The sequence below is a fragment of the Dama dama genome, chromosome 3 (assembly GCF_033118175.1).
Source record: "Dama dama isolate Ldn47 chromosome 3, ASM3311817v1, whole genome shotgun sequence".
NCBI lineage: Eukaryota > Metazoa > Chordata > Mammalia > Artiodactyla > Cervidae > Dama > Dama dama.
Window position 1 is genome coordinate 72,084,824 of NC_083683.1, and position 11,512 is coordinate 72,096,335.

At 38.8% G+C, this 11,512-nt stretch overlaps 1 pseudogene; it reads right to left on the reverse strand.

Moving 5' to 3' along the window:
* Positions 1 to 10,199: 10,199 nt before the first annotated feature.
* On the reverse strand, positions 10,200 to 11,027 carry LOC133043481 (olfactory receptor 6C68-like; annotated as a pseudogene).
* Positions 11,028 to 11,512: the final 485 nt, after the last annotated feature.

The following is an 11,512-nucleotide window of genomic DNA, read 5'->3' on the forward strand; positions in this document are numbered from 1 at the left end:
TTGCCAAAAAGCTTTGCCTGTGTTAGAAAGAGCTTCCCAAGTTCCCTGAACTCATTTCAACCTGCTGCTTTTACTAACCCCTCAAATACTTATGAGTGTTGCTCTAAGAAGCCACATGGTTTAAATATTCAGATTCCCATTATTTATGTTAATTTATCTGTATTAACAGTTCAACTCTTTTTAAAGGAGTTAGAGTTAGCATAACTAGAGTTATGCTAGTAGTCCCATCATTTATATTTTCATTCAATAGCTCTTTTAATTTTTATTTCACAGATTGATTTCAGATTGATTTCAGATTCATTGTCAGTCTTATATTAAAAAGATGTATTTTTGAGGGGAGGAGCTAAGATGGCAGAGGAATAGGACAGGGAGACCACTTTCTCCCCTACAAATTCATCAAAAGAACATTTGAACGCTGAGCAAACTGCACAAAACAACTTCTGACCGCTAGCAGAAGACATCAGGCGCCCAGAAAAGCAGCCCATTGTCTTCGAAAGGAGGTAGGACAAAATATAAAAGATAAAAAGAGAGACAAAAGAGCTAGGGAGGGACACGCGTCCTGGGAAGGGAGTCATAATAGAGGAAGTTTCAAACACCAGGAAACCCTTGCACTGGCGGGTCTGGGGGAAGTTTTTGAATCTCGGAGGGCAACCTAACTGGGAGGAAAAATAAATAAAACCCACAGATCACATGCCTAAAAGCAACTCCCAGCAGAAAAGTACCCCAGATGCCCGCATCCGCCACCAGCAAGTGGGGGCGGAATGGAGAGGAGCGGGCGGCATTGCTTAGGGTAAGGACCAGGCCCGAATGCCCTGAGGGCAATCGGAGGGAGCTAACGTGAGACAGCAACTTAAACTGTGGGATAGCAAGAGAGAGAGAGAGAAAATTAACCGGCTCGAACACACTGCCAGCCGTTCACAGAACAAACGGACTGAGCAATTCCAGAGAAGAGCTAGTCGGCTGTGGACCGGCCCATCCCCTGCCGGAGGCAGGAGGCAGAGGGGAGGGGAAAGGGGCAAACTCAGTCCCAGAGATGGCAACCCCTACCAAACTGCAAACAGGCTCCCAGTTTCTAACCAAAGACTTCCTGAGATTCTGGATGGTCGACATCCACCGGGAAGGTTGTGGCTAGAGGCCAGCTCCCGAGAACAGACACAAGGCGCACCCAACCAGCGCGTGGGGAAACTGAGGCCGGGCCCACGGAGGGGGTAAGGCGCACTGCACCTGGGGAGAGTGGGCCCGTCAAGCTCCTGGCTGCCGGAGGTGCTCGGGCAGGGAAGGCACAAAACGCAGGCCCAACCGAGTCCGCGCTTTTGTGGAATACCCGAAAACTGGAACTGCACGCAACGCAGGGCCCGCTCCATATAGAGTAGCCAGGAGCCTGAGCAGTGTAGAGGGGGAAAGCACATGCCGGGAGCGGGGTCAAACCCAGTGTGGCTGGAACACGGTGAGTGCTCCCCACACAGGCCAGTGACATTTGTCTGCAGCGCCCCTCCCTCCCCGCAGCAAGACTGAACAAGCGAACCTAAAGGAGAGACCACCTCAGCCTGCCTGTGTCAGGGTGGAAATTAGACACTGAAGAGACGGGCAAACAGAAGCCAAATAAACAAAGGGAACCACTTCAGAAGTGACCGGTGCAACAGATTAAAATCCCTATAGGTAACACCGACTACACTGGAAGAGGCCTATAGATATTGAGAAGTGTAAGCTGGAACGAGGAGCTATCTGAAACTGAACTGAACCCACTCTCTGACTGCAACAGCTCCAGAGAAATTCCTAGATATATTTTTACTTTTTTTTTAATTAAAAAAATTTTTTTCTTTTCTTTCTTTTTTATATTTTCTCTTTTATTTTCTTTTAAAATTCCCTATTACTCCTCCATTACTCCTTAACTTTCATTTTCATATATTTTTACTATTTTTTTAATTAGAAAAAAAATTTTTTTTCTTATTTTCTCTTATTTTCTTTTAAAGTCCTCTGTTACTCCTCTAATACTCCTTAATTTTCATTTTCATTTCACTATAACCTTACAAAAAAAAAAAGAAGATGCCCTATTTTTAAACTGAACTTCATATATATTTCTAAAATTTTTTGTGTTTTTGTTTTTAATATTGTATTTTTGAGTCTAACCTCTACTCTAGATTTTTAATCTTTGTTTTTCAGTATTTGATATCAATATTGGACATTTAAGAATCCAATATTCAGTACCCATTTTTACTCAGGAGTGTGTTGATTACTCTCTCCCAATCTTGACTCTCCGTTTTCTCCCTCAGATCACCTCTATTTCCTCCCTCCCCCTTCTCTTCCCAATCCAATTCTGTGAATCTCTGTGAGTGTCTGGGCTACAGAGAACACTTAGGGAACAAAGAATTGCATAGATCTGTCTCTCTCCTCTTGAGTCCCCCCTTTTCTCCTCCTACTCATCTCTATCTCCTTCCTCCTTCTCCTCTTCTTCATGTAACTGTGTGAACCTCTCTGGGTGTCCCTCACGGTGGAGAATCTTTTCACCATTAACCTAGAAGTTTTATTATCAGTGCTGTATAGTTGAAGAAGTCTTGAGACTACTGGAAGAATAAGACCGAAATCCAGAGGCAGGAGACCTCAGCCCAAAACCTAAGAACACCAGAAAACTCCTGACTACATGGAACATTAAGTAATAAGAGACCGTCCAAAAGCCTCCATACCTACAGTGAAACCAACCACCACCCAAGAGCCAATAAGTTTCAGAGCAAGACATACCATGCAAATTCTCCAGCAACGCAGGAACATAGCCTTGAACGTCAACATACAGGCTGCTCAAAGTCACACCTAACACATAGACCCATCTCAAAACTCACTATTTGGCACTCCATTACACTCCAGAGAGAAGAAATCCAGTTCCACGCAGCAGAACACCGACGAAAGCTTCCCTAACCAGGAAACCTTGACAAGCCAATTGTCCAACCCCACCCACTGGGTGAAACCTCCACAATGAAAAGGAACCACAGACCACCAGAATACAGAAAGCCCACTCCAGACACAGCAATCTAAACAAGATGAAAAGGCAGAGAAATACCCAACAGGTAAAGGAACATGAAAAATGCCCACCAAGTCAAACAAAAGAGGAGGAGACAGGGAATCTACCTGAAAAAGAATTTATAATAATGATAATAAGAATGATCCAAAATCTTGAAAACAAAATGGAGTTACAGATAAATAGCCTGGAGACAAAGATTGAGAAGATGCAAGAAATGTTTAATAAAGACCTAGAAGAAATAAAAAAGAGTCAATTAAAAATGAATAATGCAATGAATGAGATCAAAAACACTCTGGAGGGAACCAACAGTAGAACAATGGAGAAAGAAGATAGGATAAGTGAGGTAGAAGATAAAATGGTGGAAATAAATGAAGCAGAGAGGAATAAAGAAAAAAGAATCAAAAGAAATGAGGACAACCTCAGGGACCTCTGGGACAATGTAAAATGCCCCAACATTCGAATCATAGGAGTTCCAGAAGAAGAAGACAAAAAGAAAGGCCATGAGAAAATACTTGAGGAGATAATAGCTGAAGACTTCCCTAAAATGGGGAAGGAAATAGTTACACAGGTCCACGAAACCCAGAGAGTCCCAAACCGGATAAACCCAAGGCGAAATAGCCCAAGACACATATTAATCAAATTAACAAAGATCAAACACAAAGAACAAATATTAAAAGCAGCAAGGGAGAAACAATAAATAACACACAAAGGGATTCCCATAAGGATAACAGCTGATCTATCAATAGAAACCCTCCAGGCCAGAAGGGAATGGCAGGACATACTTAAAGTAATGAAAGAGAATAACCTACAACCTAGATTACTGTACCCAGCAAGGATCTCATTCAGATATGAAGGAGAATTCAAAAGTTTTACAGATAAGCAAAAGCTGAGAGAATTCAGCACCACCAAACCAGCTCTTCAACAAATGCTAAAGGATCTTCTCTAGACAGGAAACACAGAAAGGCTGTATAAACGTGAACCGAAAACAACAAAGTAAATGGCAACGGGACCACACCTATCAATAATTACCTTAAATGTAGATGGGTATAATGCCCCAACCAAAAGACAAAGATTGGCTGAATGGATACAAAAACAAGACCCCTATATATGCTGTATACATGAGACCCACCTCAAAACAAGGGACACATACAGACTAAAAGTGAAGGGCTGGAAAAAAATATTTCATGCAAATGGAGACCAAAAGAAAGCAGGAGTAGCAATACTCATATCAGATAAAATAGACTTTAAAATAAAGGCTGTGAAAAGAGACAAAGAAGGACACTACATAATGATCAAAGGATCAATCCAAGAAGAAGATATAACAATTATAAATATATATGCACCCAACATAGGAGCACCACAATATGTAAGGCAAATACTAACAAGTATGAAAGAGGAAATTAATAGTAACACAATAATAGTGGGAGATTTTAATACCCCACTCACAACTATGGATAGATCAACTATACAGAAAATTAACAAGGAAACACAAACTTTAAATGACACAATGGACTAGCTAGACCTAACTGATATCTATAGGACATTTCACCCCCAAACAATCAATTTCACCTTTTTCTCAAGTGCACATGGAACCTTCTCCAGAATAGATCACATCCTTGGCCATAAATCTAGCCTTGGGAAATTCAAAACAATTGAAATCATTCCAGTCATCTTTTCTGACCACAGTGCAGTAAGATTAGATCTCAATTACAGGAAAAAAAAAAAAAACTATTAAAAATTCAAACATATGGAGGCTAAATAACACGCTGCTGAATAACCAATAAATCATAGAAGAAATAAAAATATGCATAGAAACAAATGAAAATGAAAACACAACAACCCAAAACCTATGGGACACTGTAAAAGCAGTGCTAAGGGAAGGTTCATAGCATTACAGACTTACCTTAAGAAAAAAGAGAAAAGTCAAATAAATAACCTAACTCTACACCTAAAGCAACTAGAGAAGGAAGAAATGAAGAAGCGCAGGGTTAGTAGAAAGAAAGAAGTCTTAAAAATTAGGGCAGAAATAAATGCAAAAGAAACTAAAGAGACCACAGCAAAAATCAACAAAGCTAAAAGCTGGTTTTTTGAAAATATAAACAAAATTGACAAACCATTAGCAAGACTCATTAAGAAACAAAGGGAGAAGAACCAAATTTACAAAATTAGAAATGAAAATGGAGAGATCACAACAGACAACACTGAAATACAAAGGATCATAAGAGACTGCTACCAGCAGCTCTATGCCAATAAAATGGACAACTTGGATGAAATGGACAAATTCTTAGAAAAGTATAACTTTCCAATACTGAACCAGAAACAATAGGAGATCTTAACAGACCCATCACAGGCAAGGAAATTAAAACTGTCATCAGAAATCTTCCAGCAAACAAAAGCCCAGGACCAGATGGCTTCACAGCTGAATTCTACCAAAAATTTAGAGAAGAGCTAACACCTATCTTACTCAAACTCTTCCAGAAATTTGCAGAAGAAGGTAAACTTCCAAACTCATTCTATGAGGCCACCATCACCCTAATTCCAAAACCAGACAAAGATGCCACAAAAAAAGAAAACTACAGGCCAGTCTCACTGATGAACATAGATGCAAAAATCCTTAACAAAATTCTAGCAAACAGAATCCAACAACATATTAAAAAGATCATACTTCATGACTAAGTGAGCTTTATCCCAGGAATGCAAGGATTCTTTAATATCCACAAATCAATCAATGTAATACACCACATTAACAAATTGAAAGATGAAAATCATATGATTATCTCAATAGATGCAGAAAAAGCCTTTGACAAAATTCAACACTCATTTATGATTAAAACTCTCCAGAAAGCAGGCATAGAAGGAACATACCTCAACATAATAAAAGCTATATATGACAAACCCACAGCAAGCATTACCCTCAATGGTGAACAATTGAAAGCATTTCCCCTGAAATCAGGAACAAGACAAGGGTGGCCACTCTCACCACTACTATTCAACATAGTGTTGGAAGTTCTGGCCACAGCAATCAGAGCAGAAAAAGAAGTAAAAGGAATCCAGATAGGAAAAGAAGAAGTGAAACTCTCACTGTTTGCAGATGACATGATCCTCTACATAGAAAACCCTAAAGACTCTACCAGAAAATTACTAGAGCTAATCAATGAATATAGTAAAGTTGCAGGATATAAAATTAACACACAGAAATCCCTTGCATTCCTATACACTAACAATGAGAAAACAGAAAGAGAAATTAAGGAAACAATACCATTCACCATTGCAACAAAAAGAATAAAATACTTAGGAGTATATCCACCTAAAGAAACAAAAGACCTATACATAGAAAACTGTAAAACACTAATGAAAGAAATCAAACAGGACACAAACAGATGGAGAAACATACTGTGTTCATGGATTGGAAGAATCAATATTGTCAAAATGGCTATACTACCCAAAGTGATCTATAGATTCAATGCAATCCCTATCAAGCTACCAACAGTATTCTTCACAGAACTAGAACAAATAATTTCACAATTTGTACGGAAATACCAAAAACCTCGAATAGCCAAAGTAATCTTGAGAAAGAAGAATGGAACTGGAGGAATCAACCTGCCTGACTTCAGACTATACTACAAAGCCACAGTCATCAAGACAGTATGGTACTGGCACAAAGACAGAAATATAGATCAATGGAACAGAATAGAAAGCCCAGAGATAAATCCACAAACCTATGGACACCTTATCTTCGACAAAGGAGGCAAGAATATACAATGGAAAAAAGACAACCTCTTTAACAAGTGGTGCTGGGAAAACTGGTCAACCACTTGTAAAAGAATGAAACTAGAACACTTTCTAACACCATACACAAAAATAAACTCAAAATGGATTAAAGATCTAAGTGTAAGACCAGAAACTATAAATCTCCTAGAGGAGAACATAGGCAAAACACTCTGACATGAATCACAGCAGGATCCTCTATGACCCACCTCCCAGAATATTGGAAATAAAAGCAAAAATACACAAATGGGACCTAATGAAACTTAAAATCTTTTGCACAACAAAGGAAACTACAAGCAAGGTGAAAAGACAGCCCTCAGATTGGGAGAAAATAATAGCAAATGAAGCAACAGACAAAGGATTAATCTCAAAAATATACAAGCAACTCCTGCAGCTCAATTCCAGAAAAATAAATGACCCAATCAAAAAATGGGCCAAAGAACTAAACAGACATTTCTCCAAAGAAGACATTTAGATGGCTAACAAACACATGAAAAGATGCTCAACATCACTCATTATCAGAGAAATGCAAATCGAAAGCACAGTGAGGTACCATTACACGCCAGTCAGGATGGCTGCTATCCAAAAGTCTACAAGCAATAAATGCTGGAGAGGGTGTGGAGAAAAGGGAACCCTCTCACACTGTTGGTGGGAATGCAAACTAGTACAGCCGCTATGGAGAACAGTGTGGAGATTTCTTAAAAAACTGGAAATAGAACTGCCATATGACCCAGCAATCCCACTTCTGGGCATACACACTGAGGAAACCAGATCTGAAAGAGACACGTGTACCCCAATGTTCATCACAGCACTGTTTATAATAGCCAGGACACGGAAGCAACCTAGATGCCCATCAGCAGATGAATGAATAAAGAAGCTGTGGTACATATACACCGTGGAATATTACTCAGCCATTAAGAAGAATTCATTTGAATCAGTTCTAATGAGGTGGATGAAACTGGAGCCCATTATACAGAGTGAAGTAAGCCAGAAAGATAAAGACCAATACAGTATACTAACACATATATATGGAATTTAGAAAGATGGTAATGATAACCCTATATGCAAAACAGAAAAAGAGACACAGATGTATAGAACAGACTTTTGGACTCTGTGGGAGAAGGCGAGGGTGGGATGTTTCGAGAGAACAGCATCGAAACATGTATATTATCTATGGTGAAACAGATCACCAACCCAGGTTGGATGCATGAGACAAGTGCTCGGGGCTGGTGCACTGGGAAGCCCCAGAGGGATCGGGTGGAGAAGGAGGTGGGAGGGGGGATCGGGATGGGGAATACATGTAAGTACATGGCTGATTCATGTCAATGTATGGCAAAAACCACTACAATATTGTAAAGTAATTAGCCTCCAAGTAATAAAAAAAAAAAAAAGAAATAATGATGAGAAAAAAGAAATCAAGTCTATAATGTTCCAATTCTGTAAACTGACATCATTAACATAAATAGTTGATTTTAAAAACATTAAAAAAAAGATGTATTTTGTAGTTTAAGCTTGCTGTGAGCCTTTTTATTATGTATTACTTATCCTGATTTTAATACGTGTGGGGTTTGCTTGAGGAGTTACTTGAAAATATCTTATTGAAAGTGTTTCTCTGGTAAGCCTTCCTTAAGTTAAAAACAAAATTTTTGGTCAAACACAGAATTTGTATTCTGGATCTGCTACTAACCTGTTTGGTTGATCTGAAGCTTTTAACATAAATATTGCATGAGACACGTGTGCAATTTAGAATTTTCTAGTAGCCATATTATAAAATAAAAATGAAATGATTAATAAATCCAGATGTACTCAGTTGTGTCTGACTCTTTGTGACCCCACAGACTGTAGCCCATCAGGCTCCTGTGTCCATGGGATTTTCCAAGCAAGAATACTGGAGTGGGTTGCCATTTCCTCCTCCCGGAGATCTTCCTAACCCAGGGATCGAATGTGTGTCTCCTGCATCTACTCATTGGCAGGTGGATTCATTACCACTGAACCACTTGGGAATCTTAAACCCAGTGCATCAAAATATTATTTCAGCCTGATATCAATATAAAATTATTTTTGAGATATGTCACAATCAAGTTCCTTGAAATGTGAGTGATGTCTTATTTGACCTGCTTGTTTCTCAAGGTGTAAATTGTGAAAGTTAATAAATGCAATTTCAACTAATACAGGGTCAAGAGGCCTGAATGGGGTCTCTTATGTCCCAGGACAGCAGCAGAGCCCAACAGGAAGAAGAAAGACTTCCTCTTTTTCCCTGGTGAGAGTTCAGCCTGTGAGAGACTGTCACAACTCAGCCAATGCAAAGTCATATGCTCTTTGTTTACTACAGCCCTCCCAACTTCCTTTCCCCTCTTTAAAAGAGTCCCCATTCTTGTGTGAGGACTTCTATATGGCTCAACATAGTTGCAGACTACAAGTCACAGTTCTTTTTGATCTTCAATAAACACTTTTTTTTTTTTTTTGCTGGAGAAGTAACTGGCAGTCTTTTAAAGAAAGCAAAACGAAGGGATTCAGCATAAGAGGCAGTGAGCACCATCATAACTTTTTAATAGCCACTGATTCCTTTACTGAGGGTTTAATAAAGATGAAAGTACAGGGAAGTCCCTCTTCTAATCATTTTCTTACCAGCCAATGCATACTGTTAAAGTTTGATGTGTAGAAACAAATGCTGATGTATTGGATTGGCCCAAAATTTCATTCAGAGTTTTCTGTAAGCTGTTATGGAAAAACCTGAATGAACTTTTAGCCAATCTAATACATAAAAAATCTTTTTCCTCAAAAATTCACATGGAAAAATTTTTAGCACTTTAATTTCGCATGTTTTCTGTTTAAATTGATTTGTAAGTCTGGAATTTTTAGAGTATTCATTATTGTAAGAGACTATTTTTATAATTCAGTTTCTACCTTAAGACACAATCAATTGTAATAGTTTCTTTTTTTTAACTTAAAAATCATATTTTTATTGTTGCTCCTTGTGATGGTTATGTTTTTTTAAATGCCCTGGTCATGTATCCCTTCTTAACTATAAAAATGTAAAGGCAATACATTTTAGGTTTTCTGTTCTGTTTCTAATACTTGAAATGGTGCCTGACATCAAAAAACACTCTTGAAATCTAAGAAAGCAAAAAGCAATCACACAATTACCCTGTTCAAAATGTACAATGAACTTGTAGGTTTTTCTTCTTTCATTTCATTGTTAGCCCTTTGGTAAAGTCTTGTTAGGGTGTAATGTCATTTTTCTTACTGTCTTTTTAAGAGAGCTGCCTGAAACAGTTTCCATACCAGGAAAGAAACGACTCGAAAGCTTAAAGATACATACTTAGGAACGAATGATCTTTTTATGAAAAATTGATTCCTTTACATTAGCAAATTCCATTAGATCTTTGAGAATAATGCAATTCTTTTGATTGCATCACCAAAGGCTTGTTACACCCTTATTAATACCTGCTGATTCCTTTGCTGAAGGCTTAACATAGATGAAAATACAGCTTCCATAGGTGATGGAGACCACAATCAAATGGGAAGAACATGTGGAAAATGCCTTTTTCCTTTACTGGGCAGAAGGGAATTGTAAAATGGTCTTGATGATGTATGTATATGATAGAACAACACACAGGAGGGTCATGATAAAAGTCAACACTGCACAGACTATGATCATTTGCTCTATAAGCCACGTTTCTGAGCATGAGATTTTTAGAATGGGGACTGCATCACAGAAAAAATGGTCAATAACATTGGAGTCACAGAATTCCAGATTCAGGCCCAGGCTAAGTGGAGGGATTATGATCAACAAGCCAGCCATCCAGCAACAAAGGATGAGTCTTCTACAGACCATGTTGTTCATGATAGTCACGTAATGCAAGGGATTGCAGATGGCCATGTATCTATCATAGGACATGGTAGCCAGGAGAAAAAACTCAGTTACACCAAAAAGATCAGCAAAAAATATTTGACTGATGCAGTTATTATATGCTATTGTCTTGTCACCTGTTGATATGTTATACAAATATCTGGGAATACAAGCAGATGTAAATGAGATTTCTAAGAAGGAGAAATTTTGCAGGAAAAAGTACATGGCAGTTTTCAGGTGAAAGTCTATGAAGGTGAGGGAGATGATTGTCAGATTCCCAGTTACACTCAACATGTAGGTGAGAAATAAAAAGATGAAAATCACAGTCTTCAGCTGTGGATCATCAGTCAATCCCAGCAGGATAAAAGTGGTTACTGTGTGGTTTCTCATAGCTGAATCCTGACTTCTACTCAATCTGCATTTATGATTCAGAAATATTTGATATGCATAGAGTGGTTATTAATGGAGGCAAAACTATGCAAAACACACAGGCATTAAAAAATCTTGTTCATAAATATTTTCAGTACACTGGTACCCTAGGTTCCACAGTTGTGTATTATTGATCATTTCAGGGGAGATTAAAAAATCAGAATAGAGGGGGAGGAGCCAAGATGGCGGAGGAGTAGGACGGGGAGACCACTTTCTCTCCTACAAATTCATCAAAAGAATAACTGAACGCAGAGCAAACTTCGCAAAACAACTTCTGATCGCTAGCTGAGGTCATCAGGCACCCAGAAAAGCAGCCCATTGTCTTCGAAAGGAGGTAGGACAAAATATAAAAGATAAAAAGTGAGACAAAAGAGCTAAGGACGGAGATCCGTCCCGGGAGCTCTTAGGCGGCATTGCTTGGGGTAGAGTCCGGGCCTGAGTGCCCT